Source organism: Typopeltis vanoorti, chromosome 3 (assembly GCF_054136105.1).
Source record: "Typopeltis vanoorti isolate ZY-2024b chromosome 3, IOZ_Tvanoo_1.0, whole genome shotgun sequence".
In the NCBI taxonomy this organism is placed as follows: Eukaryota; Metazoa; Arthropoda; class Arachnida; order Uropygi; family Thelyphonidae; genus Typopeltis; species Typopeltis vanoorti.
Window position 1 is genome coordinate 44,745,797 of NC_143551.1, and position 24,204 is coordinate 44,770,000.

The 24,204-nt window shown below is 35.5% G+C and overlaps 1 protein-coding gene across 1 annotated transcript in view; it reads left to right on the forward strand.

Annotated features, from left to right (window-relative positions):
* The window catches only part of LOC150108089 (nuclear pore membrane glycoprotein 210-like), a 205,633-nt gene that overhangs the window by 41,275 nt on the left and 140,154 nt on the right, over positions 1-24,204 (forward strand). The gene's annotated exons all lie outside the window — the stretch shown is intronic.

Consider the following 24,204-nt stretch of genomic DNA (forward strand, 5'->3'; position numbering starts at 1 on the left):
ATTTGGTGAAATCATTAGTAGCATCTGATATGCTGATGACACAGCTCTCCTGGCTGACAGTATTCAAAATCTTCTTGAACTAGTGAATGCAGAGAGGGAAAAAAATGGGATTAAGAATAAATATCACCAAAACGAAATTCATGGTAATAAGCAAGAAACCAATTATTAATTTAGAACTTTCTTTAAACGGGGAAACAAATAGAAAGCGACAAAATTTAAATATCTCAGATGCTGGTTAAACGAAGAATGCAATCCAGAAATGGCAAGAAAAATATTTCTCCTGATTAAATCAACACTGTGTAACTGCAATTTAAATTCAGAGCTTAGAGTATGCATGGTTAAATGCTATGTATGATCTGTACTGCTGTACAGACCATACATAGCATTTAACTTGGTGCAGAAACTTGGACCTTGAAGACAGATTAAAAAAAAAAAAAAACTTGAAGCCTTCGAGATGTGGTTATACAGATGAATGTTAAAAATCCCATGACAGTGAAAATATCCAATTAAGAAGTACTGGAAGAAATGGGGAAATCACGTGAACTTTTAAATACCATAAAAAGAAGAAAAACTGCATATCTTGTTCACCTACTTCATAAGGAAAAATATAAGATACTTCAATTGATTATAAAAGGGAAGGTAAATGGAAGAAGATGACAAAAAAAAACATGAAAATCTTGGCTGGCAGACATCAGACAGTGGACTGGCATGAGCTCTTGGGACTGTTCAGAGTGGCTGAGGATCATTCAAAATTTGCCATGGTTGTCACTGACCTCTGATGGGAGATGGCACTCGAAGAAGAAGATTACTGTATACAAACACACACACACTGTGTGTGTGTGTGTGTGTGTGTGTGTATATATATATAAAGTAATCTACCATTTATCCACCCACATCAAAAGGCAATTTCCTGTCGGATAATTGAAGTGCAAACCAGTGCTGTACCAGAAGTGAATTGACATGCAAAGGTTGGTTATTTGAATGTTGGATAAATGGTAGATTACTGTATTGTGGTACATCCCTATCAGAATTTTATATAGGGATCATCTAATTAAAATTTTGGTAACTCATTGCTGGATACCTGTAATTTATTAGATGATTTTTTTATGAGTTATGAAATGACTGATATGAACCTAGGATATCACCAGTTTCTGATTTAAAAAAACGGTAAACTAAACATACATTTTTTATGTTATCATCATTAATAAATTTGCGATATGTACTGTAATGTGATGGTATTACATGATTAATGTTGTATGATTACTAACTTCCTTTGACAGTTTTCTTCCATTCTGTTATTTGTCAGGACACTGATCTTGTCAGAACTTATATCTTAGTCTTCTATGAACTGTATAATTTCCCAGATTCATGCAATTCATTCCTCTCCTGTTTTGTTTAAGTGACCTAATTAATCTCACATGTTTTAGAATCCTATTAATGGTGAGTTATTTCCTATTATCTTCATATTTCATACAATTCTACCTTTATAAGTTAAAGATGCCAAGAAATTATATTCCTAGTTTCATCCTTTATCCAAGTGTAAACAAACAAAGTTTGAATGTAAAGTTACTTCATGACTGGGTTACTTGTATATAGAGGCTAATGACTTCATATCAATTGCCCTAGTATCCCATAATGCAATGCACATATCTTTACAGACATGTATAATGCTATACATTATGGGAAGGGTCTGGCTCTAGCTCTGACTGATAGACCTCAATAAAGGTCAAAACTGGTCTGGCTAGTGGCCCTTCCCATAGTTCATAGATTAAACTTAGATTTAACTTGCTCATAGAACTGCCATTTCTCTTGCAGGTTTCCATAACCCATGGACTCACCATCTATACCTACTGCTGTATTCACATTGATATTTCTCAATATGCTGAGCATTTCCAGTTCATCTGACTTATTTCTCACATCAGTTTATGCTGTCAGTCACATTGGCAACTGTGATATCTACCCTGATGATACACCCAATCATTAAGTCTGCTTTCATCTCTGATGGTTATAATTTTGATCTCATCTCAAAGTTAGCGACGTCCTTCTCCTCAAGATGACCCTTGGTGTTTATTTTGTATGTCAGTGGTTTGTTTTGAAAAGCTCTTCAGAATTTTTAGCATTGCATTGGAAATCTACATGAGATAGATTTACAAGTCATATATTTCCACATAGTTCACAAATTAACTTTGTTTTTGCTCTCCAGATGATCAATTCCTTCATTCTTTATTCCTATTCTGAAGTTTTTATTATTATTATTATTGTTCCGGGCAACTCCAAGGAGTCGACAGACTCATCGAGGGAGGCCCTAACATCATGTCAAGAACAACTATTCGACATTCACACAGTATCTATCATACCTTGCCTTGAACTCATTCACGGTTGTAGCACCCACAACAGACTGGAAGCTTATTCCACTCATTCACTACTCTCCAAGTAGAAAACCTAGCTCTAACACCCTTGTCAACCACGCTCTTGCCCAGCTTCCATTCATGGCCCCTAGTCCTCCCACCACCAGTCATATTTTCAAAAATATCTTCTGGATCAATCTTATAGAAACCCTTCAGTAATTTGAATGTCTCAATCATATCACCCCTCCTTTGCCTATCGGCCAATTTCTGCAACCCCCAAATCTTCAACCTATTCTCATAGGGTTCATTCCATATACCTTCTATCATCTTGGGCACTCGTCTCTGGATCCTCTCCACTTCCTCCCCATCACGAAGAAACCCTGGTGTCCATAACTGGGCACAGTAGTCCAGATGGGGGTCTTATCAAGGCTCGATACAGAGGAAGAACAACTTGTTTGTCTCTGCATGTTAAAGTATTTTTCAGAAGCCAAGTGATTTGGTGAGCGGTTTTAGTCACTTTTGCAATGTGCCCCCTAAACTTCAATTCCCTATCCACCAACACTCCCAAATCCCTGACCTCATCAATCTCCTGGAGTATGGTTCCACCAATGCAATATACTGCTGCTATTCTTTTCACCCCAAAGTGCATAACCTTACACTTTGGCACATTAAATTGACACATTAAATCCAAGTTCACAGAATTTCTTGCCCTTACAGTTGCTTATATTATGGGCAGACAGATCTCTAAACTCAGGTTTGTTTAAAGGAGCACCAAGATTATGTTCAGTTTGTGAATTATACCATTTCTATTAGTCACTGGATTTATTGGAAAAGAAGTAAAATATTACATCATAATAGTTTTTTCATGGAAATATATAAAGAAAGCCATGAAGACTCTTGTTTGTCAACCAAGTTTAAATAGAAATGCTTAAACGTTCTCAGTGTTTAGGAAGTTTCTGGGTCACTTTTTTTAGGTCACTTTTAACTTTGGGCATCTTTGTGGCATTACGTTGTGTATTCTAACATGCACTTAGTTTTTGTATTTTTAATAAACATGTTATTAATTGCAATTTCATTTTTTTTTCTTTAACTTTAGCATTGATAATGCTAGGAAAATGTGATAGAAAATTCTGCTAAAAATTAAAAAAAGACATAGTTTACACACACACTTTCTCTCTCATATTCATTCATCACAGAAGACTGGTACTATCAAACTCTTAAACATAGAGCTCATGCCAAGGATTAAATAAAAAAATCAGTGTGACTAGCTGACTGATGGATATAACCATGTCACTATTCAGAAAATTATCAATAAGTATCATGCTTCAACCAGACTGCAGTTGAATGTAAGCCCTTTCCATATCTTACTTTAAAGCAATATCATAACATATAGCATGAGTTCTTTGCACTCCACCAATTTCACACACTAATTTAGAAATGTCTTCTTTCTATCATCTGTCAAGGATAAATTTACCACTATTCTTTCTTGGCTTTATCAAGTATCCTCTTTGTTAAGGTGCAGGGTTAGCTAGACTTGCAACACTTGCAAGCACAAACTTGACTTGTTTGTATGTTTGCTTACTTGGGATATGGAGTAAAACCAGGTTTAAAATAGCTTGGTATCTTTAACATTTATTATACCCAAGGTAAAATACTTTCTACATTTATATCTCCTCCTGAGATTTTTATTTAATATGGTTAAAACACCTTATGGTAACTTGTTCTGGTAAAATACTTATAAGCTCTGTATTACTAAAATCTTGGTATTTCTAGCCTGGCTCCCACTGATGAGACCTCAATAAAGGTCGAAACCGGTCTGGGTAGTCAGAACCGGTGCTAGGGTCTTTGGCGCCTGCATGCAATTTCTATCTAAGCGCTCCTGTAACGATCCGGGCATGTGTGGTTCTTTCACGATAATAAAAATTTAAATTATTTGAAATTTCTTAAATAAATTTTGACAGAACAGCCACACGTTGGTTTGCTAAATGTAACAAACCAGGGGTGTTGACTAGGCAGGATAATCTTTTAAAACCCGAATATTCAAAAAATTCTTTAAAGTTAATGCAAATTTTGACAAAGCCAATTCACTTTAATCGTTGAATATAACGATACAAGGATTATATTCGGGCCTTCTCACTGACCTAAATCGCTAACAAAATTAAAATGAATTTTAATTAAAGTTAAAATTTATTTTAACTAAAGAACTAAAGTTTAAAAAATTCTTTCATTTTACAAGTTAGTAAATTCTTAGTAACTTGTAAAAAATTTTTAATAATTTTTATAAGTGGAACTATCTTTTAGGAAAATAAAAGAAACTCAAGATAGATGGTAAAATAAGAAAAGAATTCAGAAATAATTAGAACATTTACTATAAGTATTCAAAAAATAACATCTTTACAGATAACATAAATAATTAAATAATAAATATACTTGACATTTTTTAAATTAAAATTTCAGAGTTTTTGATTTCATATTCACAAAATTAGAAATATCAACATAAGAAGCCTGAATGGCAAAGAAACGGAGCTAGCTGAGGAATTAGATAAGTACCAGATCGACATAATAGGGGTGACTGAAACAAAAAAAGACCAAAACTGGTGAGATTTTTCAGAGCAATAAATACAAAATGTTATATTCAGGCAATGACAGTCAAGGAAAAAGAAGGATTAGCCATAGTATTCAACACTAAATACAAGGCTAATCTTCTTGAATGGAAGTCAGTCTCAAGTAGAGTGATGTGGGCTAATATGAGAATGGGGAACTGGACAATGAGACTTATTTGTGCCTATGGTCCCACAGAAGGTTCTACTAAGGTAGAAGTGGAGGAATTTTTTGAGGCTTTAGAAAAAGCAACTGACACAATGAAAAAGGAAAAGTTGGTCCTTGTTGGGGATCTATATAGCAGAGTAGGAAATGATTGCGAGATATACAAAAATATTTTGGGAAAATTTGGAGAAAAGAGCAAAGCTAATAATAATGGCAAATATCTGTTAGATTTCTGCTCAGGACATGGATTGGTTATTACTAACACCATGTTCCAACATAAAAATGTGCACAAATTCACATGGAGACAAGAGGCTAGGAATAAGAAATGTCTCATTGACTATGTTATTGTTGATAGTGATGTTTTCTCCCTGGTGCAGGACACTAGCATGTACAGAGGATTTGAAATTGGAAGTAATGACTATTTAGTCTTGAGCAGGATAAAATTGAATTTCATATTGAAAAGAATAACATTTAAGAAAGTTTTAAAGCGAATAAAAGTTGAACAGCTTTCAGATGTGAACTGTAGACTAAAATACACAAAGATTATTGAAGAAAAAATGAAAGAGTTTGAGAACAGTAATCAAACCTTGGAGATTCAGTGGCAAGGCTTGAAGAAAGCTGATTGATTCAGCTAGAGAAGCATATGGTGAAGTTGTCTGGAAGGATAGAAAAATTAGAACTCCATGGTGGACACAGGAAGTTAAAGAGGCAGTGAAGGAAAAGAAGAAAGCATATCAAAAGTTCCTGGCAAATAAGTCAGCTTGTGCTCTTAGAGAATATAGAGACAAATGCAAGAATGCTAAACACTGTGTAAAAGTAGCTAAACAAAAGTCATGGGAGGACTTTGGCAAGAATATAGAAAATAAATATCAAGAAGGCGAGAAAATATTCTGGAGGTTGTTGAAGAAGCTTAGGAATAGAGGAAAGAATGCTGTAAAAGGAGTTAGAGATGATAAAGGAGATATGAAAACGGAAGAAAAAGATATCCTTGAAGTATGGAGTAATTACTTTGAAAAACTGCTAAATGAAACAAGCAGTGATGACAGCACAGTGGTAAAAAACACTGACCAGGCATGCAGTCAGGAATACATATATACTTGAAGTAGAAAAAGCCATCAAAGGCTTAAAATGTGGAAAGGCACCAGGAGTAGATGATATTCGACCAGAAATGCTGAAGTATGGTGGTATAAAAGTCTTTCTGTCGCTCCACTGCATAGTTCAGAAAGCCTGGACAGAGGGACGAATTCCCGATGATTGGAGTAGAGCTCTCATAGTACCCATATATAAAAAGGGAAATAAAACTGAATGTGAGAATTACAGAGTATTACAGAGAACACTCAGTAGGGAGATACAGGTATTTCCCTACTGAGTGTTCCTGGCAAGATCTATGCAAGTATACTTGAGAAACGGTTGAGAAGAATTGTGGAAGAAAAGCTTGGTGAAGAACAAGCTGGCTTTGGGTCAAACAGAGGCTGTCGGGATCAGATCTTCACTTTACGACAAATAGTCGAGAAAGCATGGGAATATAACAAAGATCTGTATTTAAGTTTTGTCGATCTGGAAAAGGCATATGACAAGGTGCCAAGAGAGAAGCTATTCAATACGCTGCAGTTATATGGTGTCAATGGAGCATTATATCGAGCAATACTTAGTCTTTATTTGAGTTGTAAGTCAGCAGTTAGAATTGAAGGAAGTACAGGAAGATGGTTTAATGTTAAATCTGGTGTGAGACAAGGATGTACATTATCTCTTTTGCTATTCATTATCTATATGGATCACATTATGAAGGAAAGTGGTATTAAACATGATATCAAAATTGGAGATGTCAATGTCAGCTCTTTGCTTTTTGTGGATGATGTTATACTTCTAAATAAATCCGCTACAAGTCTGCAAGATTCTATGACTAAATTGAATAACTGTTGTAATAGATATGGTATGAAGGTCAGCAATAAAAAGTCAAAGACAATGAAAATAGGCAGAATAATTGAAAATGTCAACTGTGTTTTGAATGGAGAACATGTGGAACAAGTAAAACATTTGAGCTATATTACATTTCAGATAATAAAGAAACCGTTATGGAAAATTATACAGAAGGAGAAATAAATGAAAATGGAGAGTTTCATATGTTCTATCAGCTTGTAATAGGAGGGAGTCTCTTCCAACATAAAAAAATACATAAGTGGACATGGATGGCACCAGATAGGAAGGCAAAGAACAAATAGACCATATACTTATAAAAAGGAATTGGAGGAAATCACTCCTGGATGTCACAGTTAAAAGAGAAGCTGAGGCATATTCAAATCATTTTCTCCTAACAGCTACCATAAAAGTAAACATATTTAAAAATAAACAAACCATGAACAATAGGAAGAGGTTTAGAACTGAAAAAATGCAAAAACAAAGAGATTAGAAATAAATTTACAACTGTATAGGATAAATGGGACAAACAGGGTGAAATTGGTAGAGATGGATAGATAGAGAAAGGTTAAGAAAATAATAATAGGGGATTCAATGATTCGTAGAATAAAAACCAGAGATGTCTTTAAAGAGTGTTGGCTGGGAGGTACGGTAGAGTGTAACTAGAGCTGTAAAGAGAGGTGATACCGTAGATGAAATGATTTTAATGGTTGGGACGAATGATTTGGGAAACAGCGTAAATCGTGTGACAAGTGATTTAAGGGAAATGTTAGAGATTGCTAGAGGTAAGAGTGTTAGGATTGTCAGTGTGCTGCCCAGATATGATAGTCGAGAAGTGAGAAGGAGGGCATTGATGATGAATGAAATGTTAGCTAGGATGTGTAGGAAAAGAGGGATGGGATATGTGGATATATGGGAGGAGTTTTATAGAAGAAAGGAACTGTATGCTGAAGATGGTTTGCATTTGAATAAACACGGGAGTAAGCTTTTACAGACGTTACTGTTTAATGAAACATATGGGGGTTTTAGACCAGGGAAACGAGTTATTAGAATGGGAAGCTGCGAGAATGGTTGTCAGGAATAATGACAGGAAAGTAGAGTTAGCTATAAATAGTACTAAGGTCAATAATAACTGTGATATGGGGAATCATTATACTCAGAATTTAACTGTTTTCAGAGTGGGCTAATTCGCATACCGTGTGATTATGGTGGGAAAGGAGTATTGCAGTTTATGTATCCTAATGCCCAAAGTATTCGGTATAAGTGTGATGAATTTTTGTCGTTACTTAGTTCTACTTGGCCAAAAATTATAGGAATTAGTGAGACTTGGTTAACTAAGAATGATTTAGTCATAGGGATTGAATGTAAGGGATATGGTATCTTCAGGATGGATAGAGAGGACATAATGGGGGGAGGAGTTTTACTAATGATAGACAAAGTGTTAAAGCCAAAAATGGTAGAAGTGCCTCAAGGTGACAGGCATGTAGAGGGTAGTTCATTTGAGGCTGTTTGGTGTGAGATAGAAATCAGCAGGATGAAATATGTAATTGGTTGCTGCTATAATCCAAGGGGTATAAGGGAGAATGTAGATGGTATGCATTGGCAAATAAGTAAGATGAGTGGAGGACGTGTAATTATAATGGGTGATTTTAACTATGGGGACATAGATTGGAAGAAGGTTGAAAGTTTATTTTTCACTTGGTTAGAATATAATAAATTTAGTTTAATTCTTTATCCAAATGTGAGCAAACAAAGTTTGAGCCTGAAAGTATCTTCAGGACTGGGGTAAGGTAGTGCAACACCAGGACGACTCCTTGCAAAGGTGGAGCAAGATACTAACACTCCTATCTCGGTATCTCCCATAATGCAAAACACATCTCCTTGTGGATATGTCTGATGTTATGCATTAAGGGAAGGGCCACAACCCAGACTAGTTTCGACCTTTATTGAGGTCTCTTCAGTGGGAGCCAGGCCCAAGTGGAGATACCAGCCAGAAGCATTAGTAAAGTCATCTCTACCTATAGGAGTTGCCAAATGGTGTGCCACCTTTTTAATAAACTCCTATAGGTAATTGCAAGTGGCAACTCCTATAGGTAGAGATGACTTTACTAATGCTTCTGGCTGGTATCTCCACTTGGGCCTGGCTCCCACTGAAGAGACCTCAATAAAGGTCGAAACTAGTCTGGGTAGTGGCCCTTCCCTTAATGCATAACATTAGACATATTGCAAGGAGATGTGCTTTGCATTATGGGAGATACTGAGATAGGAGTGTTAGTAGCTTGCTCCACCTCTGCATCCAATCCTGAAGATACTTTCAGGCACAAACTTTGTTTGCTCACACTTGGATAAAGGATTAAACTAAATTTATTATATTCTAACCAAGTGAAAAATAAACTTTCAACCTCTTTCTCTAAATCCAGAGTAATTTATTAAAAAGGTGGCACACCATTTGGCAACTCCTATAGGTAGAGATGACTTTACTAATGCTTCTGTCTGGTATCTCCACTTGGGCCTGGCTCCCACTGAAGAGACCTCAATAAAGGTTGAAACTAGTCTGGGTAGTGGCCCTTCCCTTAATGCATAATATTAGACATATCCGCAAGGAGATGTGTTTTGCATTATTGGAGATACTGAGATAGGAGTGTTCGTAGCTTGCTTCACCTTTGAATAAGTCGTCCTGGTGTTGCACTACCTTATCCCAGTCCTGAAGATACTTTCAGGCACAAACTTTGTTTGCTCACACTTGGATAAAGGATTAAACTAAATTTATTATATTGGGAGAAGGAATGGTCTCAAGGGACAAAGGAATTGGAGTTTATACAATTGTTAAGAGATAAATACCTGAGACAGCACATAATGGAAGGGATAAAAGATTTGAGAGTGTTAGATCTGCTCATAGCATCAGAGCACATATTAGTAAGTAATTTAGATACACTGTCTCCACTTGGGGAAAGTGATCATGTGGATTTGACTTGGGAGATTGTATTATGTGCTGATTATTTTGTTAAGAAGGGTTATATGTGGAATTACAAGGCTGGTGATTATGACAAGCTGAGAAGTCAGCTTTTAAAAGTGCTATGGTATGAGAATTTAAAGGGGAGAGATGTTGATGGTGCATGGGAGATTATCAAGGAATATTTAATGAAAGCTGTATCTGACTGTATTCCCAGAGTCTGGAGGGGGAATCAAGTAGGAGTAAGATGGATGAATAATATTATTTAGCAAGAGTTGCAGATAAAGAGAAAGTTGTGATATAAGTATAAAGAAAAAGGTGATGAGCATTCCCATGAGCAGTAGAAGATACAGGCAAGAAGGGTAACCTGCATGATAAGGAAGGCCAAAGCTAATTATGAGAGGAAGCTAGCTGATGAGTCGAAAAAAATCCTAAGGAGTTCTTTTGCTATATGGCAATAAAAGGAGGAATAACTTTGGAAGGATGACTTTAAAAAGTTTTGATGGTAAGGAAATTACAGAAGCTAATCAAATAGTTGAGTTGCTAGTGATAATTTTGCAAAAGTGTACCATCTTGGTTGTGATATTGCAGTGCTGAATATGTCATTGATTGATGAGAGTCTAGTGATAGAAGAATTTGAGGTGCTTAGTATATTACAGAACCTTAATGCTAACACTGCCATTGGGTTAGATGGCATATTGGCCCATATTTTAAGGGAATTGCCAAGAGAATTAGCACCTCTTCTAACTTGGCTGTTTAATTTAAGCCTTAGTTTTGGTAAAGTCCCAATTGAGTGAAAAGAGGGGAAAATTATTCCACTACATAAGGGGGGGGGGTGCTCCACGACTGAGGTAGCAAATTATAGACCAATCAGTATATCTGGAGTGGTGGTTAAGGTTCTGGAGAAATTGATAAAAATTAGAATTCAGGACTGGGTGGACAGCAATATGATACTTTATAAGGGGCAACATGGTTTTGTAAAGAGTAGATCTTGCCTTAGCAATTTGCTCACTTTCTATAATGAAGTAACAATGGAGATGGATAAAGGAAATCCTTTTTCAGTGATCCTGCTGGACTTTGCAAAGGCATTTGACAAGATTCTGCATTGAACTCTGTTGCATAAATTGAAACAAATGGATATGGATCCAAGACTATGATTTGGATTTGAGGGTGGCTAGATTAGAGTGGTTTATGGTGGAGCGGAGTCCAGTAGAAGGCAGGTGACTAATGGTGTGCCTCAGGACTCAGTGCTTGGTCCTTTATTATTTAATTTGTACATCAATAATATTGGGAATACTTTGAAAGGAGATATCCACTTGTTTGCTGATGATGCAAAACTGGGAAGAACGTTAATTCAGTTAATTCAGATGATGTGGATATCTTGCAGGATGACTTAAATAGGCTGATGGTTTGGGCTAAACTAAATGGCTGCCAGTTTAATGTGCCCAAGTGTAAGATGATGCACTTCGGAAGGATGAGATCACATGCTGTTTACTATATTAATGGAACTGAACTGCAAGAAGTTGATGAGGCTAGGGACTTGGGAGTTATTGTGGACAGCGAACTTAAGTTTCGAGGGCATATTGCAAAGGTTGCCAAAACTTCACATCAGATTACATGTTATTGAAGAACACACTGACAAGCAGGGATAAGGAAGGTAATTGTCCCACTTTATAAGGCATTAATGAGATCTTATTTGGACTATTGTGCACAGATCTGATCACCTGGATTTTGTGGTGATGTAGAAATGGTGGAGAGGATTCAGAGGCAGGCTATGAAAATTGTTGCAGGCCTGTGGGATGTCTCCTTGAGGATAGATTGAAGGTCTGTGGACTTCAAAAACTAGTTGATAGATGTAGGAGAGGAGATATGATAGAGGCATATAAATTATTAAAAGGATTTTATAGGATTGATACTGATAACTTTTTTAAGACCAGTGTAGAAAGGGAGAGAACAAGGGGTCATCCCTGGAGATTGTGTAAGAGTGTGGTTAACAAGGGTGTTAGCACTAGATTTTTTGCTTGGAGGGTTGTAAATGGGTGGAATGCATTCCCAGATGTGGTTGTGAATGCTTCATCTGTGAGTGAGTTTAAGGGGAAGTATGAAACGTATTGTGTGAATAACGATTGGTATGTCAATGTTGGATCTCCTGCGATGAGTGTTTTGACTCCATGGAGGCACCTTATGTAGTAATAATAATAATAACTTGAAAAAAGAGCAGATAACATAGAGGAAAAATGGACAAAGATTAAAGACATACTAATAAGCACATCAGAAAAAATATTGGGATTTTGAGCTAATACAGATAAAGAATGGATATCAGAAAACACTAAATTAAAAATAAAGGAGAGAAATAGAATAAAAGAGAAACTGTTACAGACTGGCAAACATGTTGAACAAGAACAAACAGAAAGATATAGAGCAATTAACAAAGAAATAAAAAGAAGTGCAAGAAAATACATAGAGAATCTAGCACAAGAGGCAGAGGATGTTGCATAAACAAATGACACTAGAAAGTTGTATGACATAACAAGGAAATTAAGTGGAAAAAGAAATAAATGGATAGTGCCCATATATAATAAAGAAGGAAAATTATTATTAAATGAAAAAGAACAGGTAAATAGATGGGTGGAATTCTTCTTGGAGAAATTTCAAGAAACGACTGATGGTGAACAGAGCCTAGAATTAAATGAACAAAATGCATCGTTGAATATAAATTTGAACGAAATAACAAAAATAGAAATTACAAAAGCAATAACTCAAATCAAAACAGGTAAAGTACCAGGTGCAGATAACATACCAGGCAATATACTAAAAGCAAATCCAAAACTTACAGCAGAGATATTATATCCCGTACTAAATGAGATATGGCAGAAAGAAGAGTGGTCTAAGAAATGGAATACATCCAATTCTCCATTTACATGGTAGATTGGTTCCAGAAAAAAAACTGTGTAAAAAAAAAGAAAACAGTGCATATGAAAAAATAGAAGAATGGTTCCAGATGTGAAAACCTGATACAAACAATAAGTTATTTTCAAACAAAACATATGAAATTCATTGAATAAAACTATTTAATTTTAATGGAATATTTTTTTAATTTAAATAATTATTTAAAGTATATACATATGTATCTTTCTTAAAGAAAATAGTGTGTCACTAATAAAACAGAAATTTGAAAAGGCCCATACAAATACACCCCCTCATGTTTATTAGTTAAATTTTATTCGCCTTCATTTCTGAAATTAGCTGCATTCTTTTTCATGTGACTGGAATTAAATCACTTGAAACACTTTGGCTGTCCTGTTCATACTGCAATGACAAATTGTTTTCTTCAGTAAAAGGAACTAGTTAGCACTAATTTCCAATAATTCTGAAATAGAGAATTTCTTCCACACATCAATAAATGTAGTAATTTATCCTTATCTAGTTTATCCAAAATGTATTGGAATGTTCTTATGTGGTAAGTTTTGAAGATAGCAATCACACCCTGGTCTAGTGGTTGTATTAAGGATGTTGTGTTAGGTGGCAGAAAACAAAATTCCACATTCAGGTGTTCTAAAATAGGATGGCCAGGCACATTGTCTATAATCAATAAAATTCTAAAGTCCAGATTTTTTTTCCATCAAATAGCATTTAACTTCTGGAACAAAACATTGATGGACCATTCATTAAAAATTTCTTTTGTAACCCAACCTTTTTTGTTTGCCTTTCAGCGCACTGGTAACATGTTAAAATCCATACCTTTCATTTTCTGTGGTCTTAGGGATCGATTAATGAGTAATGGTTTTAATATACAATCTCCTGAAGCACTGCTGCAAAATAATAGTCACATGATCCTTAGCTGCTTTAAAGTTTAAAAAAAACACTTTTTTGTGATTTTGCTATATAAATTTTACTTGGCATATTTTTCCAAAAAAGGCTGGTTTCATCTGCATTCCAAACTTGGTCAGGAGTGTAGCCACCATTTCAATAATTTTGAACAGTTTTGAAAGACAGAAATTTTCTAGCTGCCAGCTCATCTGCAGGTCCGGCTTCTTCTTTTATTTTTACATTATGAAGCACATTATGCTTGTAAAAAAATCAGTTGTTTGCTCCTTTTCCTGAACTTGTTTGTACAACTGTAATGCTTTTTGTTTGATGACATTTCCCTCTAAAGATGTTCCTTTTTGTGAGCAATCTTCTATCCACATCACTAGGGCCTTTTCCATCTTCACTTTTATGATGTCTCTCGTATACGATGACGACTTGGCACCGATTTTGTTCCAAAAAAACAGATTTTTTAATGGCCTCTTCATTTTTTCTTAATCATTCTCATAGTAACTTCATTTAATTCAAAATATTTCCTTAAGGATGTTGAACCTTCTCCAGCTGCTGAACGATCTAAAATTAGCATATGGTAATCCCTATTTAAGTACATGTGTACCATTCTAGGAAATGATAATTATAATGGTAATACCTTTTTTAACAGAACTGATTCAAACAGAAATTTTACAAATAAGTGCTATTTGAACTGTGTTAAATCAAAATATACTGTGTAAAAATAGAATTGCATGTTGCGACCAGAACAAGCAGGAATTAGAACTAATAGATCATGCCAATCTCATTGATACTTCACGAATTATCATAGAACAATTATTGGAATGGCAGGCAAGATCATATTTAAATTTTACCGCTTTTGAACAAGCTTTCTACTGTATAAACAGATCTTCCCTATGTAAACTACTTAGATATTACGGACTCCCAGAAAAAATAATAAGAACAGTTAAAATAAAAAGTATGAAGATTTTGAAATTAAAGTAGTATTATTATGTGACACCTCCAGGGAGTCTAACGACTCATCGAGGAAGAGCACCTACTCTACAACTCTATCTCCACCAATCAATCCACCATCTAATGAACCACAACTACATCAACGGTGTCTACCGCCATCCACCACAACTAGTATTTTCACAGACAATCGCAAACATCCATTCCCATGGCAGGATTCGAACCCCCAGCCTTTTGGCTGGAGAGCAGATATGCTAACCACTTGACCAACCATTTTAAACGAAGACAAGAGTAAGGCAAGGTGTATCCTCTCCCCTACTATGTTTTTAATTATCACAGACTGGGTGATGAGAAAAGTATCCCATAGAAATTCAAGATTACAATGGTTACTTCAAAACAAATTCCACAATTTAGATTTTGCAGATGATATCTGCTTACTTTCACAAAAACATCAACATATAGAACAAAAAAAAACGACACTCGTAGAAACAGGAGTCTTCATAGCTCAGTCAGTATAGACAAAGCCCTTTGATTGGAAAGACTTGGGTTCGATTACAATGGTTATTACTTCAAAATGAATTCCACAATCTAGATTTTGCAGATGATATCTGCTTACTTTCACAAAAACCTCAACATATAGAACAAAAAAAAAATAAAACACTCAAAACAGGAGCCTCCATAGCTCAATCAGTATAGACAAAGCCCTTTGATTGGAAAGACTTGGGTTCATTACCTAACAATGAGTGACATGACCCAAAGGATCATTTAACTCAGCAGTGGTCCACTCAGTGACAGGCTCACCCCGCCACTGAGAAGAACCCTTACGGTAGCTCTGCCCAATGGCTGGCTCACCCCACCACTGAGCAGAGCTGCTCATATCTCAGGGAAAGCAACCATTTCAGCTGAAAAGCTCATCAGTGGGAGCCAGACCCTGTAGAGATACCTTTATTGAGGTCTCACCATTTGCAGCCAGACCCAGAACTGATACCTGGATTGAAGTAATGCAGAAGTCATATTTTTATATATAAGTTGGCAAAAGGTGTCACACCTTATTATTAAAATACTCTGGATTAGAGATAGACGTTGAAAGTTTTCCACTTGCTTACACAGTGGTATCTCGCTAACCCAAACCTCTTTAGTCCGAACCCTCCAGTAATCCGAACTGCAGTTTGAAAAAAAAGTTTTATTTATTGCTTATTATTATTTTGTGTACTATTATTTTTATTTAATAATTAATATTTTAACTATTATTATTTATTTTATTATTATTACAGTACAGTATTTTTTCATACTGTCGATTATACCATTATACTGGAGGCCTATTTGATTTATCGTGTGTTCATGTTTGCTTTTTTATACTGTACAGTATGTACTGTATTGTCAACATGAATCACAAATACAGGATATACAAAAATAGGAAATTCAAAACGTGCATAATTTGGTTAAAAATATAAATTCAGATGTTGAAATTTCACAAACAGATGTTACGGAATGGTTATAGGTAGAACCGAAAGTGAATTCGAAATCAAATCAGATGTTGAAATTATAAATATGATACTACAGAATGAATTAGAAGACTATGATGAAGAACTCGAAGAAAAAAAAAAGTAAAACATGAAGAGGTAGTTGACAGTTTTAATATGTGTATAGAATGGCTAAGGAAAATGATATGCCATTCCACAAAATTTTGTTACTAATGCAGCTTCGAGAAGAGGCATTCGAAAAAAGTTCAGCTTCCAAGAAGCAAAAGAAAATCAGTGACTTTTTTACAAAGAAATAAAAAACTTTTGTGTTATTTTGTAAAACTTTTTTTTTTTGTGTGTTGTGTACAAGAAAGTAATATTTTTTTATGCAAATTAAGTTACGTACTAAACTATGCAATTTTATTAAATCAGAATCCTCAACAATACAGGTACATACAAATTAAATTTTTTTTACTAAAATAAACTTGTGTACTGTATTATTATTATTTTTTTTTTGTTTTACATTACAGTACAGTAGCTTTTTTTTTTTCTATCAGTTATTTCATTTATTTACAGAATCAAATTCATGTACCATTAGAATCTGATTATTTTTGTCTTGAACGCTAGTTATTGTTGCCTCTTGGAGGAAAATTCACTAATCCGAACTTTTCGATAATCCGAACTTGTACGATTTTTATTAGTTTGGATTAGCGAGATACTACTGTATTATAAATTAAAGATGCAAAGAAATTATATTCTTGGTTTCATCCCTTTGGAAAAAACTTCATGTATATTTAAAAACAAAAAAAGTATATATATTTCCTAGATTTTTATCCATGTAACCCTTATGCATAAATTCTGGCTTTGTCTTTTATTAATATCAATGATGCCCTTTGGTTGGAAAGAATCCCATGTAGGATGTGAAGAACTTTTTTTTTTTTTTAATCAGTAGGAGAGTAAATCATCTTGTGTGAAGATGATGGGTTTTTCATCCTGAAAAACAGGCAAACCATCCATAGTACATGAAATTTAGAGTACTGGTCTTGTTGACTTGTATCTTTAGTGGCACTTGTGACATTGTTATTATTAGTGAAGCAAAGCACATAGTGAAGCAATTACTGGAACAGCTAGACAAGAAATTTATAAACTTTATTAACAGATATTTTGACCTGAATCTAACAGATTATCATTGCATTGACAATTCAAACAAGATTATCATTGCATTGACCAAACAATTAACAGTGAATTTCAAAATGATATGAGCCATGTGCTAGTATAATATAGTACAGTACATAGCGAGATATGGAAAAAAAAAACTGCTTATGACCGATAAGAATTAGACTTTACCATACTTTTGGCAGTAATCTGCAGTCATTATGATTCAAATTTGAATAATGTAGTAACGTTTCAGCACTCTCCTTAAACAACTATTTAGATTTGTAACAGAAATAATGAAGTAGGGATTTTTTGGCTAAAAGATTCTGTGGTTAATGTTGACTCCATGTTGTGCTAAACCAGTCTTGTCAGGTTTATTATAGGTGATATAGTAGTGTTTGTTTTTTAAAACAATGTCCTATTTATCCAAAGCAAAATAGATGGCAATTAGAAGGAAATTGGCACAAAAATAAATTGTTTACATTTGATTTAAAAGCTTGTATGTTGTATTCCTTGGGAAATACTTCAGGGGGAAGAATGTTCCACAGTACAGCAGTAGCAAGGATGGAGGAGGAGGAAAAAAAACTTGTTCTGTGAGTTTCAAGGTGTACTGTGAAAGAATGTTGAGCAGCAGCTGTACGTGTTCCAATGGGCTTAGTACAGAGTGGGGGGGAATTATTGATGCTGCTTCAGATGAACATTTCCCATGGAAATATTTATAGAATATACAAATTGCAGAGACCAAATGTCTGTATGAGAGTGAGGTGAGTGAGTTGGTAAGAGATGGGTCATTTATCAGTCTAATTGCTCTCCTCTGTATTGAGTGAAGCATTTTGAGAGAGCTTTTAGAAGTCCCACTCCAAATGTGAGAGCAGTATTCGATAGCTGGGTGGATTTGCGATTTGTATAAGGTTAACAGCTGTTTAGAGGTGAAGTAACGTCTTGAGTGAAAGAGAAAACCTAGTTTTTTGGAAGCTGAGAATGCAATGGTTGTGATGTGTTTATGCCAGGAGAGGCTTTATGTCAGGATCATTCCGAGAAGAGAAATCTCATCTTGTCTGGGAATTTGAGTGTTATCAAAAAGAATGCTGGGGGGGGGGTTATTTTTTATGAGAAATAAGATAGAACTGGGTTTTACTAGCATTGAAGTTGACGAGGTTATCTGAGCCCCCATTGGAGGATGGCTTGGAAGTCGGAATTAAGGGCAGTGGTGGTGCTCTGTGGGTTGAAGTGAGTTGTGTAGAGTAGGGTTTGTCAAATGAAAGGGAGGAGTGCAATGTGCTGTCATCTGCAAAACTGTGTATTGGGTTGGAGGTCAAGTGAAGTAGTCATTGATATACAGAAGGAAGAGGGTCTGTGAGAGAACTGAACCTTGTGGGACCCCAGCATTAGTTGGATGGTGAGAGGATAAGGAGCCATATACCATCACACATAATGTGTGTCCAGACAAGAAGCTGGCAATCCATCTTCATAAGTCCTGAGACAGTCCAAATGATGGGAGTTTGCTTAGTAAGCCCTTTGTGCCAGATCCAGTCAAAGGCTTTAGAGATATCAAGGAGAAATTTGGCAAAATCCCAACTACTTGGGATTTTGCCAAATTTCTCCATGGCATTTGTCCAGCGATGGGTGATGTATGAGAGTAGATCTCGGCATTGATGGAATCCATACTGGTGGTCGCTTAATAGCTGGTACCTTCAAGGTAGAATAGGAGGTGAGAGTTGATGGTTTGATCCATCACTTTGGATATGACTGAAGTGAGTGAGATAGGGCGGTAGTTAGATGACAGTAATTTGTTGCTCTTCTTAGGAATGGATTGAATATAAGCCAATTTCCGAGTTTTAGGATAGATACCAGTGGAGTAAGGGAGTATGTACAGGCAGCATACGATAGAAATCAGTCTGGTGAACAAACCTTCAGGACAATTGGAGGAATGCCTTCAAGGCCAGGAAACTTTTTTTGTGTGTCTAATTTAGACAACAGGTTTATGATCTCTTTTTGGCAAAAGGATACAGTGGGCATTGTATGTTGAGCAGTTGGAATGACTGGAGGGCTGTCAATTATGTGTGTGTTAGAGGCAAAGTGCGAACCCATGAGGTTAGCTTTTTCTGTTGGTGATGTTGCAATTGAGCCATCTGGGCATGATAGGGGTAGGAAAACAGGAAAAACCAATGAGGAAAACAGGAAATTGTTATCCTTGGTGGAACGTAACCAGGAAGAGATTTATTGATAGGAAAACACATAGAACTAGATTGTTTATTTTGAGGATCTTTGAGATTGGCTTGCAGATTTCAGATATATAAGGAATTGGTGTATCAGTTCTAAGCTGTTATGAACAGACTGGTAGAAGTCAGAAATATGCTGCATTTTCTGTGGAGAGAAACAGTTCTGTTACATAATACATTGGGTGCTGTTCAATTCTAGTTTGAGAACCTGAGATTGGACTACTGTGACGATTTAGCAAGGGTTTGATTATCTCTATTTTTTTTGTGGCAAATGATGTGTCAAATCTTGCTGTATGTAGTAGCCATTGAAGGTTAATTTGCAGTAAATGAAAGTAGTTGGTACACAAGGAGAGTGGGTAAACAGGAGTTCCAAAAATGGCTAGTTTCCATCCTTTTCCATTTCCATGGTGAAGTTTATATGGAGCCATATGCTGTTGATTTTAGTTGAAAACAAGGGTAGAGAATCTTCATTGTGGGGCCAGTTGTCAAAAACATCATCCACATAGCATACCCAAAACAGTGATCATGGTTGTATGGAGGAGAATGGTCTCTGCACCACATATTTCCCAATAGTTTCCTTAAGAACGAATGCTTTAAAAGTCATTTTCTGTTGAGCTTTAAGAGCAAATTAATATGTTTTTGATGGACAGCAGACATCAGATGATTATTCCTCATCTCGTCTTCAAATGCACAAGGTAAAAATTGGCTAACACATATGAAAGGGGGACTCCTTATCAAACATTTGAGAAGCTAATTCATATCAGTCATAAGCAGTAATATTATTATTATTTTTTTTAAATCAAATCTCTCTTCGTACAGCTCTATATATTACTAGTGTGTGGCTTGTATTGTTTTGAAATCCATTGTTGTTATTAGTGCATTGGCAATCTGTTAGATTCAGATGAAAATATCTGTTAATGAAACTTCATATGCGTTGTGAATTCCGTAAATTAATTACCAGTTATGTCTAACCAACGTATAAGTCTTACTACTAGAATGTTAATGAAAGTGTTTTAGTAATTTCTTGTTCCAAGAATAGATTGCTTTGACTGTAAATCAGAGCCACCAACTAGCCATTTGATTATTCTAACTCCAAAACAGCTTGAGATTATTCCAGTTGAGAGTAAATGTAGATATTGATTTAGTTTGAAAAATTACATTTTCATAGATGGCACTAAGGTGCAATAGATTTTGTACCTCTTGTGCATGGGATATAAGTAAAATAAAGGTGGGGTTAATTTTATTCTGTTTATTCTTAACTAATTATCATTTTCTAATAAGTGACTGATCTCAAGTGTATGAAGGTGATTTTGCATCCAGAGCTTAATGTTGGCTTTGATCCTACGGTGGGATTTGTGAACAATAGTTGCTACATTTGGCACTCACTTCTTGACTTCCTCTTCCTGCTTAATGTTAATTCTAATGCTGTAGTGTAAATTTTTAGTTTCTCTCTCTCTCTCTCCCAGTTTTGTCAATTTTTTTCATTTTCTTGAATCTTTCTAATTCCTTCTATATTTTGCAGGAATTTAAAATAATTAAAAAAAATCATCATGATTAATAATGCACATAAGTGGTATATATTTTAATGTTTTTATTATAAAATCTATTAATAAATTAATGTTCATTTTATTTGGTTTTAGTTGTCTTTGGTCTCGAATCCTTCACAGTTTGGGAATTGTTTTATAGATATGTTTTGTACAACAAAATTCTCCACATTACATAATGACTTTGACAGTGGAAACATTTCCTCAAAGGAATCTATTTTTGAGAAAATCTACCTATCTATTAATAATGATAGATATACAAACGTAATTGAAAACCAAAAAACAAATGTAAAAGAAATGATATTGCTGGTAGGTACTAATAATTTAAGTGGTGAAAAACATAGTATGAGAGAAGATATGAAAGGTCTGTTGGAAGAAGCGAGAAAGAAATGTGAAAGAGTAAAATATTGTAGAATTATTACCTAGATATGATAGTACTGAGTTAAGAAGGAGGGCGATGATTGCAAATGATTTCACGCACAGGCTATGTAGAAGATATGGATGTGAGTTTTTAGACGTGTGGGGTGTGTTTGATGGCAGAAAAGATTTGTATAAGAATGATGGCCTGCACTTGAATTCATTTGGCATCAGAAGCCTGGAGAAATTACTTCTTGGTATGAGACTTAATTCAGAGTCAGGGAAACTAGACCATCAAGGGAGGAATGGGAAAAATGTGTGTGAAAGTTCAGCTATGGTATACAAACGTGATAAAGATATAAATGCCTTTGAACATGGTTATGTATGTAGCCTAGGAGTGGAAAAATATGCTTTGGGTTTGGACCTTTTAAGTATGTCTGGGGAAGGAAAAGAGAAAATTCTCAAACAAGACCAAATACATTGCATATCTAATTATAAGAATAGGCTAGGTCGTAATTTATTATGTCTATACACAAATGCCAGGAGCATTAGAAACAAAGGGGTTGAGTTTGTTGCTTCATTGAATACGATGTGGCCTAAGATTGTTGGCATTAGTGAAACCTGGCTATCAGAATCAGATATAGTAAGTGGGATTGAGTGTAATAACGGATATACTATTTTTAGGAATGACAGAAGAGATAGGAGAGGAGGAGGAGTGCTACTGATGATATCAGATGACTTAAGTACAGTTGGGGTAGAAATACAAGAAAACAATGTCCCATGTAGTGATGAGTTTGAATCTATTTGAGGTAAAGTGGAGGCTTACTGAATGAAATATATGGTGGGGTGTTGCTACAGACCTGGCAGCTCAGTTGTAGGGGACAAAGAAATGCATCGCCAATTTAGCCTTATGGGTACCAAGCAAATGATCATTATGGGTGACTTTAATTTTCCAAACATTGATTGGGTAGAAGAGAAATCTCATGATCAGAAAGGAATTTATTGAATTGTCTAGATAACTTTCTCAAGCAGCATGTGAAAGAAGGAACTCGAAGTCAAAGAGTGTTGGATTTGCTCATAGCGTTAGAAGGGATCTCTGTCAAGAATATAGCTATTTTACCACTAATTGGTGACAGTGATGCTGTTCTTTCTTGGGAAGTATCTAGTATTGAAGCTCCGATTAAATCAGGCTACATGCTGAATTACAAAGCTGGAAATTATGATCAACTTAGAAGAATACACTCTTTGATCCCATGGTATCAGTTACTGAATGCAAAAAATGTCAGCAATGCATAGGAATCTTTGAAAAAGTGCTTGAATGAGGCAGTATCTGAATGTATCCCTAGTGTTTGAAGAGTAAATAGGTTGGGTGTGAAATGGATGTGCAGCCTTATTAAGCTAGAGATCCACAAGATGATGATGATGTGGAAAGAGTATCGTGAGAATAAGAGTGAGAGGAGTTATGAAATATATAAAGCTCAGGCCAGAAAAATAACGAGTATTGTGAGAAAATCTAAAAAGGAGTATGAAAAGAAATTGGCCATGCAAGCTAAAGGCAATCCGAAAGAATTTTATCGTTATGCCGCAAGCAAAAGAAAGAATGAATGTGGAAGAATAACCTTATTGAATGCAGATGGTACACGAGTGTTGGAAGCTAAGGAGATTGTTCAGTTAACGAGTGCGCACTTTGCTAAGATATATCAACCAGGTGTATGTACCATGGTGCTACTGCTACGTTAGATGAAGAGTTAGAGGTTCATGAAAATGAGGTTGAAGAGCTTTTGCATAATCTGGAAAAGAATTTGTCAATAGGGATAGATGGAATATCTGCCCATTTGTTAAAGGAATGTTCAGCTGAATTGGCTAGGCCTTTCACACATTCGTATAACTTGAGTCTCAGCTCAGGAATGATACCACAGGAATGGAAGAAATATAATATAGTTCCATTGCATAAGGGTGGTGCAAAAACTGATGTATCTAACTACCGACCTCTTAGTATTTCTGGTGTGATAGTGAAGATTTTAGAGAACTTATTAAGAACTTGCATACAGAAATGGGTAGATAATAATTCTATACTCTGCAGGGAACAGCATGGGTTTACTAAAGGAAGGTCATGTTTTAGCAATTTGCTCATATTTTATAACAATGTTACGGCTGAGTTGGACTATGATAATGTTGGATTTTTCTAAGGCCTTTGATAGGATACCACACGATAGGCTGTTGTGTAAACTGGAGAATATGGGATTGGAACATAATCTATTGACTTGTATCAGGGGATGGTTAACAGACAGATTTCAAAAAGTGGTATACAGTGGGTGTGAATCTGCTAGATTTAAGGTAACCAGTGGTGTACCTCAGGGTTCAGTCCTTGGGCAGTTATTGTTCAATCTATACATTAATGATTTCAAGCAGGGTCTATCATCAGATTTGCAATTGTTTGCTGATGATGTGAAGATAGGCAGGGCAATCAGGGATGCTATTGATATTCAGCAATTACAAAATGATTTGAATAGACTGGAAATCTGGGCAATCGAAAATGGCTGTCAATTTAATGTTAGGCAGTGTAAAGTTATGCACTTTGGCTGTGATTAGAGTTCCAGCAGCATATTATATTAGCAGGGTTATTCTACAAGAAACTGAAGAGGCAAGGGATCTTGGTGTATTGGTGGATAAGAATTTAAAGTTCAAAGGTCAGATAGCAAAAGTTGCAAA